The 20,504-nt window shown below is 50.8% G+C and overlaps 1 protein-coding gene across 30 annotated transcripts in view; it reads right to left on the minus strand.

Annotated features, from left to right (window-relative positions):
- WDR27 (WD repeat domain 27) overlaps positions 1-20,504 on the minus strand; it is a 186,012-nt gene that overhangs the window by 68,742 nt on the left and 96,766 nt on the right. For 2 of the 30 annotated variants that reach the window (XR_002742562.2, XR_006598513.1), the window contains exons 26-27: positions 15,569-15,745; positions 15,043-15,458 (exon numbers count right to left, since the gene is read on the minus strand). The exons of 25 other annotated variants lie outside the window; for them this stretch is intronic. The gene's annotated coding sequence lies outside the window, so the exon portion shown is untranslated. Of the gene's footprint in view, positions 1-6,171; positions 8,483-9,545; positions 9,791-15,042; positions 15,459-15,568; positions 15,746-20,504 lie in introns of those variants that run through there. 3 more of the 30 variants (XR_006598512.1, XR_002742563.2, XR_006598511.1) reach the window with 3 other exon arrangements.

Genomic DNA, 20,504 nt, shown 5'->3' on the forward strand with positions numbered 1-20,504 from the left:
GAAAGTTCGTCAGCTTGAGTCAGCTTGGGTCACACGAAACTCAACAGCTTTACGTGCATTTTCCAATTCTCATATGACAAACGCGCATCTGTCAGGGTGGGCGGGTAACATACGTCCTTTTCACCGTGCGTTACCTGAAATGAGAATGTCAGGCTCGGGCTCCCCGCCCGCAATGCCTCACCGGGGCCCCCGGGACAGTCACACGGACGGAGAAGTAAACGCTCAGGATGAGGTTACGCCCAAGAGGGGTTATCGCTGGACCTGCGTCACGATGCAGCCATCGAGCTGCCGACATCGCTCCGACGGGTACCTCTGAGCCCCCGCAGGGCAACGCGCTAGACGGGGTGGGGGTAGGGTTCGTGGGGCAGGACAGCGCAGAGTGGGAGCAGGGAAGTAAAGTAAGGTTTACAGAGGGGCTGGGGGAGGCTCAGCGCCCGGGAGGGAGCGCGGCCTGAGGGGCGCAAGCCTGGGCAGGCGGGGTATGGAGGGGCAGATTAGCCGGGGGGACAGGGGACAGCATGTCTTCCAGAAGGAAGAAACGGGCCAGCTGTGTGCGAGGACGTGGCTTGTGGGAAGGTCACAGCACGGCGGGGCCAGCGAGTGACCGGAGGAGAGGAGGTGAGGCCGAGGGGCCAGTGGCAGACACGAGAGGAGTCTTGTCTCCCACGCCCACGAGCCAACTACGGAGATGTGCCTGCGTGGACGGGACAGAGGGGACGAAACAGAGACCAGCGGGACTCCTTCCCTCTCCTGAGCAAGAGCCCTGAGAGACGTGGCCGACTGGAGCCAAGGCCTGCCTTTAAAAGGAAACACGTCCCCGTGCCCACACAGGAAACTCAGAGGCAGTGGCACACGGTGAGACTCCACGTCTGGGCACCGCACGCAGTGGCACTACAGGGACAGGAAACAGTCCCCCCTTCTCAGAGAGCCGCCACACGCCAGGCCCAGGCTCCCACCCCCCAGTGCTTGGGGGGATGACGGCCTCGGGGAGCACCTGTGGACCCCCGACAGGGTGTGATCCCCAAGACGTCAGCACCCACGTGCATACATTTCCTGCCCGCGGTCCCACCCACAGCGGCCGGCACGACCACAGATGATAGTGAAGAGTGGACATCCTGCCCTTCTTCCTCTGTCCATCAATTAAGAAAGATTTAGCTGTGGGTCTTTGTAGACGGACTTTATCAGGCTGGGGAAGTTGTGTGGTCACTGCTGTTTGAATCATTCATAAACGGGCCATAATTTTGTCGAATGATTTTTCTGTGTCTGTGAGACGACCGCATGCTTTGTTTTATTTGTTGATGGGATGTATTGTGTTAATTTGTTCTCATTTGTTAACCCGACCTTGCGTTCCTGGGATAAAGCTCACTTCTACAATATGGAGGCATTTGATTCGCTAGTTATTGAGGATTTTTGCAGCTACATTCATGAGAAACACTGGTGCTAGTTTTCTCTTCTGATTTTGTTAAATCTGTAATCAGGGTGATACTGGCCTCATTGAGGAAGTTCTGGTGTCCCCTCTAATCTCTTGGAAAAGTTTGTGAAGTGGCATTAATTCTTCCTTAAATGTTTGGTAGGAGTCACTGGTGAACCCATCTCGTCCCAGTATTTCCTTTGTGGGAAGTTGTTTAATTATTCTTCTAATTTAAGCTCTTTAGTTGTTATAAATCTCTTAAATTTTCCTATTTATTCTTAAGTCACTGTCAATAATTTGCACCTTTCTATGAATTCTTCCATTGACTCAAGCTGCCTACCCTCCTCACCTACCCCTGCCCACAGCTCGTCAGTGAGGTCAGCAGCGTGTCCCTACTTCTGATTTCAGTACCTGGAGCCTCCTCTCTTTTTCCTTGGTCAGCTCCCTACTTGGTAACTTCACCGATTCCAACATCTGGGTACACACATTTCTCAGCCAGGTAAAACTTGAAATTACAGCAGACCTTGTAATATGGGAGGTTAGGGGTGATGACCTCTGCACAGTCAAATATACACATATAACTTTTGACCCCCCCCAAAAACCTAAGCACAACAATCTAATGTTGACCGCAAGCCTTACCAGTAACATAAATGGTCCATAAAAACATATTTTGTATATGCATTACATACTGTATTCTTACAATAAAATATGCTAGAGAAAAGAAAACGTTACCGAGAAAATCATACGAGAAATACCTTTACGGTATGTACTGTACTTATTGAAAGAATCCACATACAAGTGGACTGGCACGGTTCAAACCTGTGTGGTTCGTGGGTCGCCTATATTTGCAGTTTCTACTCACCTATAAGGCTACTTTCGTATGAAAGATTTCCATAAATGTCTTTTGAATTTTTCTGTGAACCATTTAAAGTATAATTTTATAAGATGCCTTATGTAACCATTCAGAGGTAAGATTCTAAATCGTCCAGAAAGACCACCATAGTTTGGTGGGCGAACAGGACTGACAGGACCCTGGGGACTTCCTGATACTTGTCCTGCTAAGAACTGACTCTCTAATGTTCAGCAAGTCCCATTTTCTTTAGGCTACAGATAGAATCAAGTGATTTCAGGGCCCCACCTGTGACTGATACTTAGTCATTGATTTGTCACCCGGCAGTACGGCGCGCTCCTACATTCCCATCGGTGCCAAAGGGCAATGAGGGCCAGCGGATAAAACCGTTCAGAAGGGAAGAGCGAACACAGGTCTCCTGGCACGCCAGCCGTAAGGTAACGCTGCCTGGTGGCCATCTTCCTCCTTCACCATTTAGTTTCAAACTCAAAGACTTACTGGGGCGCCTGCGTGGCTCAATCGGTGAAGCGTCCGACTTCAGCTCAGGTCATGATCTCGCGGCCCGTGGGTTCGAGCCCCACGTCGGGCCCTGTGCTGAGCGCTCAGAGCCTGGAGCCTGCTTTGGATCCTGTCTCCCTCTTTCTCTGCCCCTCCCTCTCTCTAATATAAATAAACATAAAAAAAATTATGAAACTCAGAGACTTGTTCTTAGCTTCTCTTGGGTCCGACAACTGAAAGGCATCGGAGCCATGCAAGAATTCCTTGAAGTATCTCCATTTCTTAAAGTTAGCAAAAGGGAGAAAAAAAAGACTCATATTTAGAAATTTCTTTCCCTTTCTTTCTTTTATAGTCAGACATAAATCATGGAAAAGCAAAGGCAAAATTAAAAAGCAATGAGACATTTTCCAGTAGTTCACTTATCCCAGGAAATGAGGCGTGGTAAGTGTGGCCCAGATGTATTTAAACAGCTTAGACAACCGCGCTCTGGCTTTAAGACGCGGTGGATGAGCGGAGGGCGGGCTGCCTGCCTGATCGAAGACCACCCACACCTGGCGCGAGGCACAACTGGGCAAGGGAGGAAGGGACAAGAAGGGAGTTCAAAAGGAAGGTTCGGAGGGTCCCACGGCCTCCCGCACATTTGCGTCTACACCGTTGATGAATACACGAGTCTGCGCCCAGTGTACTCCCACCGGCCGTGCTGGCCCGCGGCCCAGACTGTCTCCGGCAAGCCCTGAGCCCCCCACCCCCTTCCACTTAATGGAGATCAGGACACATAAGCACACCCAAGAGTCGGGCTCACGTCACAGAGGCCACGGTGTGCCCGCGAGACACCATCTCTGGAAAATACGAAAGCATCCTTCTGTGCCAGTAGCTCAAACAGGCCCCAAAGGGGTCAGATGATGGCAGAGGGGAGGCGCCTTACTCACAGTCCCGGCGGAGGGGAGGTGCTGTGCTCGGTCCCAACAACAGTGGACGCTGCGCTTGTTTCTGACTGGAATGCTTTCTCCTTTCGCGATTCTCTTTGGAGGAAGCTTCCGGAAACATAGTCGCAAGCCTTACATCAGCCACCTCTGCTGGGAGTGTCAGCGCACACGCTCTCTGTCCTCCTCCCCGACCCCACGTGGGCCGGCTGCTGGCATGCACAGCCACTGCGGATTTGCAAATTGTGTCATTATCGTTACGAACGTGGTTCTAGTCATTGTCACTCTAAGTCTCGGTGTCCTTCTAGCTTTCTGAGTATCCCACCAAAGTACGGAAGTGATGAAACTGGCCTAGTCTGACCTGCATTGCTTCGGCATGAAGACAAAGTGGCATAAAAAGCAGGCTCTTTCATTCCGGCTAACCCGCCCCAAAATGCATGACAGCGTTCATCTCCGCAACCAGCGCCATCGAGTGTCTGGGCCGAGCGTGGCCGCAGGCTCTGGGGCTGAGGCAGCTCAGCTCACAGACTGATCGCACAGTAAGTAAATCGGGCCCGTGGGAACGGGAGCTCTTCCCAGGCCCTGGGGGTACCAGCCCTGCTGAGACCAGGGCCACGCAGAGGCCCCGGAGAACAGGCGGAGGCCAGACACGCCCCGGCAGCCCTGCAGGTGCCTCCCCGGGGTCTCGGGGTCAGACATGGGCTTCGGTCGCACCGTGGCCAGCGGTCACCTAGTGAGGGTGGCACTCCGGACGAAGCCACGACTCCTGGGCCCATAGGTCGCAGACGTGTGTCACATGCAAACCGGAAGACATCCTGCTAATAGCATCACGTGGTCCAGGAAATCCCGGATCTGTTTCCCGGGAGGCTGGTCATCACCTGCCTTCTTCCCTTCCCCTGAAGCGCCCCTGGTGTCCCAGTAGTTGGGACAGAAACAGGTCACCTTCCGCCCAGCATTGGGGCACAGCCCCTGCCCTCACGTCTACTCCACCGGAGGAGCAGTGAGGAGCACAACCAAGGGGCACCACACAGGGCACATTTAGAGAACTCTGTGCCATGACAGATAGAATACGGGGACACTACAGAGATAGGGATGGGGGGCTGGAGTTCTCTGTGAAGTTACGATCTATGAACCACGATCTGAAAGACAAGAAGCCGTTCATAAGGAAGTTTCTGAAAGATCATTCTAGTCAGGGAGAATGGCAAGTGCTAAAGTCCCAGAATTGGAAAGCCTGGTGTGAAATAGAGACCCCTGTGGATGGAGCCTGTGGGACAGGGGGGAGGGAGGAGGGGCTGGAGGGGGAGGGAGGGAGGGGAGGGACTGAATGGCTGGCAGGGATGGGGAGGGGACCGGAGGGGGCAGGGGCTGGAGAGGGGGGGAAGGAGAAGCTGGTGGAGGCGGGGAGGGGGCCAGAGGGGGGGAGGTGGGAGCCTGGGGAGAGAGGGAATGTGGATAGAGCCTATCTGACACCCAGGAGGCGGAGAGGGGGCCGGAGAGCAGGTGGGGGTGGGGGAGGAGAGAGCTGGGGAGGCCTGGAGGAGAGGTGGTTGGAGGTGGCAGGGAGGAGGTAGGAGGGAGGGAAGCGGCAAGGAGGCCGAGGCAGGGGAGTGGGAGGAGGGGGAGCGAGGGCGGGAAGGAAGAGGGTGGGAGCTTGGGGGAAGCCAGAAGGAGGTACCGGCAAAACTACGTTGAGGAGCATGTGGAGCACGTGGCCAGGAGTCCTTACTTTGAAGACACACTATGTACGGAAATACTTACAGCCAGAAGTACACGGTACCAGGATTTCCTTCCGAATACTTCGGTGCGTGTTGGGGGTGGGGGGAAGGGAACGAGAGAAGACATGAGCCTCGGCTGCTGATGGGCACATGGGACCCGTGACATGTGGAGTGTGTGCTTAAACTTTTCCATAACAAAATACTTGAGGTTGTGAGGCAGGGTGGCCAGACTCTGGTGGCCACGCAGGTCCCGGGGGGGACAGTGAATCCACACACAGGTCACCCTCCAGTCCTGCCTGGGGTGGAAACTCCTTGACAACAGAATATACTCCTCTAAACCACTGAAACTGGTATAAAGCTCCTTGTTACATTGAGCTAAAATCAGTCTTTCTGAGACTTCCAACACAGGACCCGACTCAGTGAGGCAGAGGCCGTGGGTCAAGGAGGCAGTGGGCTCGTCCACCAAAGAATTCTTTGAAGACCTGAGGACAGCTATCCTGCCTCTAGAAGCCAAGGTTCTGACCCTTTGCACCACTCTTAGAACCAAACGGGGATATCATCCTTAGAAAGAACTTCCCACCCCTTTCTCTCCTCTGTCCCCAAATCCGGTTGGCTTAGCTCCCCTACAGGACCCTGCCATTCCATCAAGGGCTCCCCCGTTTCTGGCTCATGCACACATGCCTGTGAACACAGTCCAGCTCCACACACTGAAAACCCTGCGTGCAGTGGCAATCCTCAGTCTGTCATCTTCTTTAAAGATCAATCACACAAAAATGCCAAAGCTCATGAAATCAGTGGGCAAAAGTTTAATAATAAAGAGGATATTTATATCGTTTTTAAATATCCACCCCCAAACTGCTTAGTTATCACGAAAGGGGAAATACTGACTTTACAAAAGAGAAGCCTGATTTACAGTATCTCAGCGGACTTACGAAAGTCCACGAGGTAACTGGGACAAAACAGTATCAAGATGCTACTGATACAAGGACACACCACTTGTGTGTGACAAAGGTAGCAACCAATCGTAGAGAAGAAACCGACCTCTGGTTTTCAAAACAATCAAGGTCAAGAAAGACAAAGCCTGAGAAACTGTTCCAAGTTGGAAGAGGCTGGGAAGGCATAGTAACTCCACGAAATGCATCATCCTGGGATGGGACACGTTATAAAGGATTTGTAAACGTGACCTAGAAGTGAGCTGTGGACTAGATAAGCGGAGAACAGCATCACGTCAGTGTTACATTCCCTGACTTTTATAACATGTTCTGCGTACGTAAGAGGGTGTCACAGCTCTTAGGAAGGGCATTCTACCGTGTTCAGGCTTAAAGGGGGAAGATTTCTCCAACGTACTCTGATGGTTTTGAAAAACAAGTTTGTATATATGCAATCCGAAAGAAATACTATGCAAGCCATACGTAGGATTTAAAATGTTGAAGCCACATTAAAAAATAAAACAAATGTTTTAATTTTGATATCTAACTCATACAAAATGTTATTTCAGCACATAATATAAAATTAATGAGAAAATTTGTATCATTTGTACCAAGTCTTTAAAATCTGATGTGTATTTTAGATTTATAGATCATCTAGCCAAACCTCAAGCGCTTAACAGGTACAATGAGGAAGGATAGACAAATAACAAGTCAATCAAAAATGGTATAAAATAAAATTATTCTTTAACCTGGGTAAAACTACATAGAACATTCATGTGTTAATCTTGCAATTTTTTTGAAGTTTTATATAGTTATTTAGAGAGAGCAGAGAGGAGCAGAGAGAGAGGATCCCAAGCAGGCTCTGAACTGTCCACACAGAGCCCAACGCAGGGCTCAAACTCACGAACTAGAACCTTGAGATCGTGACCTGGGCTGAAACCAAGAGTCAGATGCTTAACTGACTGAGCCACCTGGGCGCACCCCCCCCATTCTTGCAATTTTCATGTAAGTTTCAAACAATATCAGAATTTTAAAATAACAATAAAAATCAAGTAACAAAAAGTGGTAAGAGAATACAATAAGCAAATTCATGCCAATACATTTCAAATCTTAGCAAATGCACAAATGCCCGAAAGACTTCTTACCAAAATCAATCTAAGAAATTATTTAAAGCCAGCACAATCCTATCATAAAACATCAGTCCCTAAACGTTTTGGTCTTAATACCCCTTCCTACTCTTAACATTTATTATTGAGAACCACAAGGACCTCTTGTTTATATAGGTTGTATCTACCAATAAATTAAAACTGAGAATTTAAAAATACATTTATACTTTAATTCTCCCAGCAATGATTACTCCATTATATTTTTACACAAGTAACCTCTTTTATGAAAAATAACTACGTTTTCCAAAACAAAAATAAACTTAGCAAGATGCATGGCATGATCTCTGGATTCTCAGGCCTGCCACTGCACTCAGTTTGTTGCGATATGTCATTTTGGTTAAAGACTATTCGGAAAGGAAGAACTACTCTTAACAGTCCTTTCAGATAATTGCAGATAATCTCCAAAATATGATGAGTGCATGTTTCTTAAAGGCCATGTGAATTGTGGAATCTGAAACTGTATCGGTGAATGTATTCTGACCCATTAAAATCTACTGGTCTATCTTCCACTGTGAGTGAAAGGGTCTTTACCACCGCATGCTTTTGTTAACATCATGCATTAATCGTGTGAAAAATACAGTTCACTTGGTTATGCAGATCTTCACATCTTGATACATTGTATTATGCGATGTCAAAATACCACAATTCACCATATCAACAAGCTAAAAAAAATCGCACGATGCCAGTTGATACTGGAAAAGCATTTGGCAAAAGCCGACATGCATTGATGATAAAAGCTCTCGCAGTTTAGGAGAGCCTGGTAAAGAGCGTCTACCAAACACCGAGCTGACACCACGTTAATGTGAAGGACTGAATGCTCCCCCGACTGGGGCGGTGAGGGATGTCTGCTCCTGCTCAGCACAGCGTTGGAAGCTCTGGCAATTGCAGTCAGGCAAGAGTGAGACAGAAAACACACGCACTTGCAGGGAGGAAGCGACACTGTCCCTATTTGCAGATGCCATGATCGTCTACACAGACAATCCAACGACTCTACAAAAAACAAACAACAGCCAGAAGTAACTCCCAGAGCTCATAAGTGAACCCACCGAAGTCACGTCACACAAAATTCAATCTCACCTCATATACTGATAATGGCCATGTGGAAAACAACGTTAAAAGCAGTATCGTTTACAGTTACTCTAGAAATGATACACCCAGTATAACTTTTAGAAGCATCTGCAGTGTCTGTAAGCTGAACGTTACAGTATACTGACAGGGGAGATCAACGTAAGTGGAAGGACAAACCATGTTCATGGATTGTTAGACTCATCAGAGTAAAAATGTCGATTATCCCCAACTTTATGTGCGTACGGGTTGAATACAATCCCTGTGAAAACCTCAACAAGGACTTGTGCAGACACAGCTTATTCTAAAATTTATATGGAAGGGCGTATGCTCTATGACAAGGAAGACAATTTTGACAAAGACAGTAAAGTGACAGGAGTCACTGCAGCTGGTAACCTAGCTACTGTTGAAGGACGATACATCGTGTCCAATCTGAGTTTTCTGGAAGAATAAGAGGGGGTTCTACACAGAAAAATCACTAAATGCTGTTCATCAAGTTACAAATTCTAAAAAGAAGGGGCACCTGGGTGGCTCAATCGGTTGGGCGTCCAACTCCAGCTCAGGTCATGATCTCACGGTTTGTGGATTCGAGCCCCCCCATGGGGACACTGACAACACAGAGCCTGCTCCAGATCCTGTCCCCGTCTCTCTGCCCCTCCCTTGCACACACGCACGCTCTCTCTCTCTCAAAAATAAACAAACGTGAAAAAAAGAAAAAAATTATGTTCTCAATAAACATAAAAAACATTTGATAAAACTCAACACGATTCATGCTTAAGACATGTTGAGTCCGACAGCAACTGTCTGTCAAAAGCCATCCTCAGGGCACTTGGGTGGCTCAGTAGGTTCAGCATCCAGCTTCGGCTGGGGTCATGGTCTCACGGTTCATGAGTTCGAGCCCTGCCTCGGGCTCTGTGCTGACAGCTTGGAGCCTGGAGCCTGCTTCGGATACTGTGTCCCCCTCTCTCTCCGCCCCACCCCTGCCTGTGCTCTGTCTCTGTCTTCCAAAAATGAATAAACATAAAAAAAATTAAAAATTAAAAAAAAAAAGCCATCCTCAACAGGCAGGCACTGGAAACTTCCTTCCAGGCCAGGCTTCTTCCCGCACTTCTGCTCAGGCTCTCGGACAGGGCGACCAGGAAGGCAGATCTAAAGTGCAGACACGGGTGAAGCAAAGCTCCTACACAGACGCTACAGTGTCACTCCACGCCGACAGGAAAGAGCCACCGGGCCCTGGAAAGAGAGGGCGAGGGTGGGATGAGGAGGCGGGGTCCCCAGACCCACCTGGTGGTGACACCGGTGACACTGTCTGATCCTGTAATGGTGGCACATGTCACAGCACATTTGTCCCAACCCAGCACGTCCAACACTGAGGGCGGGCTCTAGGAGACGTGTCCATGCACATGGTTCGGGGACCGCAACAAGGCTCCCATGGAGGGTGTCCCTAATGGGGAGGGTCTGTGGTGCGTGCACGCATTCCCGACAGTCACAGGTGACACACGTCTAGGGTAGAGTGAGGAAAGGACCCACCTCCCTCTGCAGAGGGACTGTGACGGCAGCCAGCGCCCTCCATCAGCCCAGCTTAAAGCGCTCTCTTCTCAACAAATACCTGCCATTTGTTCCTGGCAGCCTGGCCTGCGACTCGGCCTCCCGTGCTGGGCGGACACCTGGGGCGGGGCGAGGCTCACGTTGGCGGCGCTCTGGACCCCTGCCAGCGGTGTCCGCGGCCCCATCCCCGGAGGGACCAGCGACAGCGCTGCGGTGTCACCCACCTGGCGGGAGCCGACAGGACAGCTCTCCCAGGCTTCTCCCTCCTCGCCATCCAGGAGCCCTCACTGGGAGGCAGGGCCAGCCACCCGGCTTCGGCTTCGGCGGGAGACACCTGCAGGGGCGGGGGCGGGCAGTGCCGCCCCTCCCCCGCTTGCACCTGCTGCTGCCCCTTCTCTGGGCCACAGCTCCCCCTCCCCCCCCCCACACACACAGCACCGTGCAACTTGCACATGTGGGTTAGGGCACTGCCCTTGTACCCCCGTGTGAGCCCTGGAGCAGAGCTTCTGTGGGTCCAGGGGGCACGAGCGGCCTGGACCCGAGGACGATATTTGGAAAGAAATCTCGTGGGAAAACCCCCACCTCGCTCGCCCCACACTCCGCGTGGTCTTCACCGCAGAGACTTTGGGGCGTCCCTTTGGTCTGTCCCGGGACGGGTAGGGTGACGCCCCAGGTCCGGGCTGTTTCTTCCAGGTCAAGGGGAGCAGATGAGTAGCCCTGAGTGACTGTCGACAGCTGTTTCTCTTGAGCTCCAAAGCGGTCAGAGTTGGCACTGAGTCCTTTCCCTAAAATTTCTGAATTCTTCACCCTGAATCAGCACGTGCACAGTGTCCCATCCAAACTGGAAGGTGACGTAAGACCACGAATGCCGAACAGACTCTTGTGACGCGAGGTCAGGGTCTTTTCCGTGTGAGGCAGCACGGCTTTCCATCAGTGCTGACACCCTAAGGGTTAGCCCAGGGTACACAGCAGACAGATCGTGTGACCAACCTCTAGGCAGCCGGGGCAGAAGAGTCGTTCGGTTTGACAGGCAGTAAAGAAAACGCTCATCACTCTATTTGTGTTAACTGCTACTTTCCGTGCAACTACCAACCAGTTATTGGAATCTAAAATACACAGGACAGGGGCACCTGGGTGGCTCAGTGGCCTAAGTGTCCACCTCGGGATTTCGGCTCAGCTCATGATCTCATGGTCCTCGAGAGCGAGCCCTCTGCATCAGGCTCTGCCCTGACAGCGTGGATCCTGCTTGGGATTTGCTCCCTCCCTCTCTCTCAAAGGGGCTCTCTCGTGAGCCCCTTTCTCGCTCATGAATGTGCTCTCACTCGCTCTCGCACTCTCTCTCTCAAAATAAACTTTCAAAAAATACACAGAATTGTTAATCTGTTGCAGAAGTGGCTGAAGTAGCCGTTTGTAACGTACAACTGTCAGGCTAAAATCGGTACTTAGATGTTATTTAGAACATCAAGTCTTGTGGCCTGTCGCTGGCTGTGGCTTGGCTCTAGCCTGAGGTGAACCAAGCTTGGCTCTAGCTTGAGGTGAACCGTGGGCACACACAGCACCGTGGAGTCACGTGGCACACCCGAGGCACAAGGACCACCTTTCCAGGTGTAATCCGAGCGCCATTTCCAGCCTACGAGGCAGTTTTGCAAACTCAACCTGTCACCTCAGTGGAGACCTGAGCTCCAGAGGCAAGCAGAAGCCTATGTTTCGGTCAGGAATAAACACTGTTGTCGTGGTGACTGCTTAAAAACCGCAAGAAACCACTTCCAGTGCACCATGATCCAAAATGGCGCCCAGGACTGAGGCGGCCTGATGACCTCGGTGCACTGACCTCAGGCGGGTCCCACGGGGGACCCGTCACAGGACGGCGAGCCCAGTCCGAGCTTCAGCTTACAGCCGCCTCGTTCCGCAAGTCCAGTCTGTGCACCGGGAGTTAATTTCAGAGCAATCCTCGAGAAGAAATTGAAGAGAGACTCTTGAATGTGAACGATCACTTGCAGATGAGCATCTGGCCACAACCACGAGTGACGTTTCCGGCAACAGTCCCGCCTTCATGTGGACCCACTGCCTCTGCGGGGTAGCTGCTCTAGGTCTGCACATCTCCCTGCTCTGGAGTTGCCTCAACCCAAACTGTGGGTTGGCAAGAGCGCAGCAGGCAGTGGAAGCCCCACAGGGCCACAGAAGCACCCAGAGCGTGACGGGGTGCGTGCCACAGAGGACGTGTCCTTGACACCCCCCTCCCACCGCGGCGCGAACCACCCCTAGCGACCTATGGACACAGGCTCCAGTCAGCGTCCGAGTGGCCAGAGAAGAATGCACCTGGCAAATGTGATTCCCTCTGGTAACACGTGAACAGAGGCCAGAAGTGTCCCCCGGTTGAAGTGACATCTAAATGCAGAGGCCCCGCTTTTGTTCACTTTTCCCATCCCGGTTTTAGGAAAAGTAGTCTAAAGTTGGGTGTCTGGGTTCACTGCAGTGGCTGCATTTTTTTCCTTCTTTTTTCTTCCTTCCTTCCTTCCCTTTCTCCCTCCTTCCTTCCCTACCTTCCTTCCCTCCCTCCCTCCTTCCCTTTCTCCCTCCTTCCTCCCTCCCTCCCTCCCACCTTCCTTCCCTCCCTCCTTCCTTCCCTTTCTCCCTCCTTCCCTTCTACCTTCCTTCCTTACCTTCCTTCCCACCCTCCTTTCCTCCCTCCCTCCCTCCCACCTTCCTTCCCTCCCTCCCTCTTTCCCTTTTTCCCTCCCTCCCTCCTACCTTCCTTCCCTCCCTCCTTCCTTCCTCCCTCCCTCCTTCCTTCCCTTTCTCCCTCCTTCCTCTCTCCCCCCTCCCTCCTTCCCTCTCTCCCTTCCTTCCTTCCTCCCTCCCTCCCTACTTCCTTCCTTTTCTGTCTTTCCTTCCATTGGGAGGAGGGACTTTATTTTTCATTTCATGGCTCTTTCCTTAACAGCGATACTAAGGCATATGGACAAGAGCTGACTAGAAGACCCCCTCTGACGAGATCTAACTGTGTCTGAGTCCTGGGGGCAGACAGCCTTGCTGGTCTGAATACTCACCACAGCCCCAGTAACAACTCTGTGACTCTGTGGTCAGGTGTTGGGAGAAAGGAGAGTTGGGGACCACTCTGCATAGCTTGTCCAGATGTCTCCAATTCTTATGTTTTAATGAAATTACTTTGTGATTCTGCTTTAATTTCCTATAATTTATCCTGTGTTTATTTCGTTTTCTGAATGTGAAAATGGATTTAAACTTAAAGCACCATGGACTCTTTAGAGCTTCACCATTTAACAGATTCAATGCCAACAGCCCGCCAGCTCCTCCACGCAGATGTGCGTCTGTGCAAAGACACTGCCGAATGAACGCGCGTGACTAACCATCACTGAGCGTGCACACGGCCCCCTTCTGTGTCTGACGTGCTCGTCCTGGAAACTCCAAGGAAGCACGCCCGCGTCATCTGAGCACGTTTTAAAACAACTGGCAGGCGGAGATTTTGTGGTGACAGATATCGCGGAGCGCCTCAAGTTCTCCTGTTGTTCTAACTTGAGTAGAATTTTAAGTTCTTTAGACTTTACTGTGCTCCCACTTATGGTAAAGAATCGTCAATATTCAACACACAAATATCTTTGATGGCAGGTAACTGGCGCCCCTCCAGCTGAATGGTTTGCCCGCTTGAACCGAAGGCAGTCAGGCTCCTGAGACACTGAGTGATCCAAGCCTCTGTCCATACTGAGCTCTCCGTAGCCACGGCCACAACTGGAGCCTCAGCACCTGCACTGGCATCACGGCTCCCCATGGCCGGTGTGGCAGCCTGTGGGCCCCGGAGGCACACGGTCCTGGCATCTCGTCTTCCGGCAAACCCGGAAGCCACGTGGGACGGAGCTGGGAGGGGTGCCTGGGTCGCAAGCACAGGGGCGGGTTAGGGGACACAGAGCAGGAAAGTGCCATGAGCCACGCCGCGCTTCGGGTCCAGGAACAGAAAAACCAGCCCCTCACGTCCCTTCCAAGACGCTGCCGTTCTAGTTCAGCTCAGACCAAACATCAACAAAGAGAGGAACAAACGGGCCGTGATTATCTGAGGAGGGAAGGCGTCGCTGAGAGGAACGCTCTTCCCACTTGAGGTGACCATGGAAGCTGGACAGCGAAGTCCACGCATCTGAGGCTTACGGCTTCAGCCCCAAGGTCTGGAAGAGCTCTGCGGCTCGGCAGGACAGACGGGCAGACGGACGTGGACGTGTGTGGCTCAAGGAAACCTGACGGTCTGTGCGAGGATAAGAGGTGTGCCGCGAACACCAGCAATTCCTCTGACCAAGGAAACGCGAAAAAGAGGCGTAACCTGCCGGCAGCGTGCTTTCCTTGACGGCCCTACTTGCGGCTCAAGCATCTTGGTTCAAATCATTACTGGGAACGTGCCATTTTAAACACGAAAACAGTGTGGGATGCAGTGGGGGTACAACCAACGGGAAGTATCGGAGCAGCGTGGGTCCTTGGAAAACGCCAATGTCAGAGGATCCCACATCTCAAGTTCTTGGAGCCGCAAAATGAATGCCGTTCGTGCACAGCTCCTTTGTCACCGGTCCCTGTTTCCGCCACAGTGGTGGCCACACGGCCAGCCTCTGCTCTGTCAGCAGATGTGACGCAGAGTCGCGAAGGAGGGTCAGTCATACTTCCCAAGTGGGTACGTGATGAAACCCTCCCAGGTTGTATTATAGCCTAAGTTTTAAACATAAAACACTGTGTTTCTAATGATTTACTATTTTGAAGGCTTGCAAAGCAGACTGCTTCAGAGGTTGATTTTCTAGAATTCTGTGTGATGTGCGTTTTTGCATCCATGAGATAAATGCCCTCAGATGAACAATACTGTAATTTCTAGGCAACATGGAAATGAGTAAAGATGTTAGAAATAACTGTGCTGCCATGAGACACCAGAACACAGATGGACTTACTTTACCCGAATTCAGCGAGCATCCGTCCGTCTGTTCTGTTCCGGCGATCAGACTGAAGACAACGCCACCCTCCCTGAGGGACTCAAATTCTAGTGGAGAAGCCGACATCTGAACCGGAAGGCTGAGGGCACAGTGCCCTGCACGCTGCACACAGGTCCGTAGCTGGAGGTTCACACCTGAGGGTCAGACACCGGCTCGACTTCACGGAAAGTCACAGGGGACGGCATTTGAACGGGGTCCGAAGGCCGACAGCGGCAGTGAGAACGCATTCCGGAGATGGTGTCCACAGAAGAGCGGGGACCCCACTGGGCTGGGCACGGAGCCCCGGGGCACAGGCCTGGATGGCGGGGTGGGAGCAGGCTCGGCGAAGCCGGATGGACCTGACTGTCCGAGCTGAGGCGTTTGGACCAAATCCACTGGGCAGTGGGGAGGAGGAAAACAATTATCACTTACATTTTCCTAAAACCTAGAAACCTAGAGGAAAAAATATAAACTGTAACGTAGAAGAAGAAAACTGTGACCATACTAGATGCGTGAGGTTGATTCCAATATAATCCGGTGATTAGACAGGGTGATTTTCCAGAACAAATCAATGAGCCTTCAATTTCACAATGGGATCACAGGAAGACTGTAAAACACTTCGGGGGTGGTGCTTGGAGAGAGAATAATGTTCTTCACCAGACGATTACAGTGACACGCATACCTTCGGGAGAATAAACCCAGTTAATGAAGCTAAACCATCTCTTCAAATTGTAAAAGATTAAGTATTCAACAGGAGACTTCACCCACACTCTGAGAGTCAACTGATTTTCAACGAAGGCACTAATGAAATTCAGTGCAAAAAGTATTTTTAGCACGTATTACTGGAGCAAACAGATATTCACGGGAAAAAAAGAACCTTGACTAGACTTTTCTCCGTGCCCCAAACTACGTCAATGCACGGTGGCTGTGCAGGCCAGACACGTGGTGTTCTTGCCCCGCGTGACCCCTCCCCGAGGGGGGGGGGCCCTGCGCACGGAGCCTGTGCACAGTTACACCCGAGACTGCGGCACCGTCGCGGGGGGAGCCGTGAGGAAGGGTCGCCAACAGGGGCCCGTTAACGGCCGATGGCCACTTCCGGTCTGTAGCCAGCAAGAAGCTGAGGCTCTCGGTCCTACAACCACACGGATCCCAACCTGCCAACGACGCGACGAGCACGGAAGGAGATCCGTCCCAGGAGACCCTTGGCTGAGCAAGGGCCCTGGGCAACACCTCGGTCACGGCCGGGAGACCCTGAGCTGAGAACCCGGTGAGCCACACCCAGACTCCTGACCCACAGAAACCGTGAGAACAGACATATGGTGCTTCAGCACAGTCATCTTTGCTGATACAGCGGACCCGTGAACGGCATGGGGGTTCGGGGCGCCGGCCCCTGCTTGTCCAAAGTCCACACGTAATTTTGGCTCCTCGAAAACATAACCGCTAATAGCCCGCCACGGACCAGAAGCCTGACCGCTAGTCAGTTAACACACATTCTGTGTGCCACGTGTGCTGCATATTAAGTATTCACAGTGAGGTCAGGTGGCCAAGAGGCAGCACGAGCACGGGGCTGTGCTCTAGCTCCAGGGGACCGCGTCCAGGTAGAGCCGCACAGCCCACCCCACGTTGTTCGACGGTCCGCCTACCGTTAGGGGACAAAAGGGAGCAAACACAATGGGCCAGAGGTCTAAACACAAACAAAAACTTCCCGGAAGAAAACACACAGAAAATCACTGCGGGCTTTGAGTTGGCAAGATTTTTCAGACAGGCCAGAAAGCACCAACCATAAAATAAAAGTTACACTTCGTAAAAATTCAGCATTTATGTCATTAAAGGATATTATAACACAAATAGACATGCCACAGACTTGGGGAAATATTTGCAACACGTACACCTGATCTATGATGGTAACTGGAAGTTACAAGTTCTACAACTTGTTAATATTAATAACAAACAATTAAAAATAAGGGCATAATCACATGATGTAGTGTTCAATATCACTCATTATTAAAAAAATACAAATTAAAACCACAATAAAAATGCCACAATAGGGGCGCCTGGGTGGCTCAGTCGGTTAAGCATCCGACTTCGGCTCAGGTCATGATCTCACGGCTCGTGACTTCGAGCCTCGCGTCAAGCTCTGTGCTGACAGCTCGGAGCCTGGAGCCTGCCTCAGATTCTGTGTCTCCCTCTCCCTCTCTCTCTCTCTTTCTCTGCCCTTCACCTGCTTGTGCTCTGTCTCTTGAAAATAAACGTTTCAAAAAATTTTAATTAAAAAAAAATACCACAATAGCTAAAATTAAATAGACTCACAAAACAAGGCTGCCGCAGAGCAGGCGAGAATGTGAACGGCGCCCACTCCGGAAAGCTCACGAGCGGGTACTGAGGCTGAGCACGTGGCTGCCCCACCCCCACCCCCCATCCCCCCACCGGTCCAGCAGCCCCGCCCCCATCTGCTTGCTCAGGAGAACCAGGAACGCATCACCACACAGACCTTTCCAGAAGTGGCTTTATTCACGATCGCCAAACTGATACACCAGAGTCTCCTTGGCTGACACAACAGAAAAGCGCTCCATCACATAAAGGAGTGGCTGCTGTGACACGTAACGGCACAGACAAAGGTCCCGTGGCCATGGAGTTCTGGAAACGACTGACACTGGGACGCTCTTTGCTCACGGGTGTGGATGTGGGCACTGACTGGGAAAGGCATGTGGAAGGTCCCAGTGAAGGGAAGTCCTGCGTCTGCAGGCAGCGTGGGTCACACAAGCGTGCACCTGTCCACACTCACAGACCCGCAGTCTGGGTCTCAGTGAGTGTGACCACAGTACCTCTGTGGGAGGAACAGAGTCAGCCGTCCAACATGACTCAGAGCACATGCTTATTTAACACAATTGTAGATAAACTGTCAACACTGACTGCGTTCACCTTCAATCTTTCCTTTTTAATTCTTATTCAAAAAATATTTTAGTTTTGATTAAAAATATCAAAGTAATGTCTCCCAAAGAAGACATCCAGATGACCAACCGACACATGAAAAGATGCTCAACGCCACCCCTCATCAGGGAAATACAACTCAAAGCCACACTGAGATACCACCACGCACGGGTCAGAGTGGCTGAAGTGAACAAATCAGGGGGCTATAGATGCTGGCGAGGATGTGGAGAAACGGGAACCCTCTTGCACTGCCAGGGGGAATGCACACTGGTGCAGCCGCTCTGGGAAACAGTGCAGAGGTTTCTCAAAAATTAAAAATAGATCTACTCTACGACCCAGCAACAGTGCTACTAGGAATTCACCCAAGCGATACAGGTGTGCTGTCTCAAAGGGGCACATGCACCCCAATGTTTATAGCAGCACTTTCAACAATAGCCTAAGCATGGAAAGAGCCCAAATGTCCATCGATGGATGAATAGATAAAGAAGATGTGGTTTATATATACGATGGAACACTACTTGGCAATGAGAAAGAATGCAATCTGGCCATTTGCAGCAGCGTGGATGGAACTGGAGGGTATTAGGCTGAGTGAAATCAGTCAGTCAGAGAAAGACAGATATCATATGTTTTCACTCATATGTGGAATTTGAGAAACTTAACAGAAGACCATGGGGGATGGGAAGGGGAAAAAATAGTTACAAACAAAGAAGGAGGCAAACCATAAGAGACTCTTAAATAAAGGGAACAATCTGAGGGTCGATAAGGGAGCAGGGGTTGGGTGGCACGGAAATGGGTGATGGACATTGAGGAAGGCACTTGTTAGGATGAGCACTGGGTGTTGTATGTAAGTGATGAATCATGGGAATCTACTCCCGAAGCCAAGACTACACTGTATACACCGTATGTTAACTAACTTGAGAATAAATTATTTTTTTTAATTTTTTTAAATACTTCTTTATTTTTGAGAGAGACAGAATGCAAGCAGGGGATGGGCAGAGAGAGGGAGACACAGAATCTGAAGCAGGCTCCAGGCTTCCAGCTGTCAGCACAGAGCCAGACACGGGGCTCGAACTCACGAACCTGAGATCATGACCTGAGCCGAAGCCGGATGCTCAACTGGCTGAGCCCCCCAGGCACCCAACAAAAAATTATTTATAAAAAAATACCAAAGTATAGAAAATTGCTTTCTCTATCTTGCTTTCCCCTTCACATACTTAAAAAAAAATGGTCAGGATGAGGATTAGTAATAAAACGGAGATTGTTTTCATTGCCATTTTCTATACTGCACGATATTTTAGACTTGAATATGCACTGACCGTGTAAAATCTGACAGATGCCTCTTTCACTGTTCCCAGGAGCCCTGATGTCTGTAAGACCCTGTTCACTTCAAGATATTCTTACAATTTGTAAAAAGTAAGAGGGTGTTGTGTAAATCACGCCATTATATTCCCCACATAATTTGAGACATTCTGGGTTCAAGCAAGTGTGACCTTCATTTCATTAGAAAGTGCTCTAAATTCCATTTTCCTCTTGGCTTTACCATCTCCTAGAAATGAGTAGGACTCACTGAACAGTCCTGTGCTTAAGGCAGGGTAACTAGCGATTTTTGAGCACATCTGAATTTGGAATTTTCTCACTGCTGTTCACCCTGGGACGCGGGTGCTGTCTGTCCCTGGCTGGGCAGGAGGCAGGCAGGTGCACCGCTGTACTCAGAAATAAGCCTTGGGTCCCAGCCGAATCCTTGCTACTGAACGACACACGTGGGTTTTCTGGGGAAAATGGGTGGAAGCCAGAGGTTACAACCCAGGAGACGAACGTCTGCAGGCTGAGCGGTCTCAGAAGGGTGGCCAGGACACCAGCTCCCAGTAACTTAATGCAGAATCTCTCCCGGCGTGATCTGAGGCCCGCCTGTCCCAAAACTCCAAACCTCAGATGATCTTGTGGAAGTTCACACTTCTAGCATCTTCCACGCATCTGCGGAAACAGAAGGTCTAGGACAGGGGCCAAAACGTCTTGATTTCCAGAAACACTTACTAGACCTTTAGGTAAACTCATTTTGCTTACCACAATTTCCCAGCACAAGTGGAAATAGATGCGGTATTCGTCCAGAGCATGTGAGCCATAAATCTACAGCCGCGCAGGCTGTTCCTCCGGACCACTGCTGGCGAGAGGGAAGTCGCCCTCCCTCGACTCGAGTCCTGGAGTCAATGCTGCCCATCATTTGTGTCGCACGCGGACTCCAAGGCGCCCTCCCTGTGCCGGGGGAGCCCTGACAGGCCGACCGTCTCGTGGCTCTGCCTCCTTCCCTTCCCCCCAACAACTCCGGGGAGCAGCCAGAACTTGAAACCAATGCCTTCTATACATTTGTGCTTCCTCTTCTTGATTTATTCCTCCCATAGGTTAAGCCTGCATTGCCGCGAAGGATCGGTTTCTGGTACAATATTTTGGCTTTTCTAGAAAATTACTTGAATATGAAAATAAGCAATGTGACAAAAGCAGACTTCCTATTC

This window comes from Felis catus, chromosome B2 (genome assembly GCF_018350175.1).
Source record: "Felis catus isolate Fca126 chromosome B2, F.catus_Fca126_mat1.0, whole genome shotgun sequence".
In the NCBI taxonomy this organism is placed as follows: Eukaryota; Metazoa; Chordata; class Mammalia; order Carnivora; family Felidae; genus Felis; species Felis catus.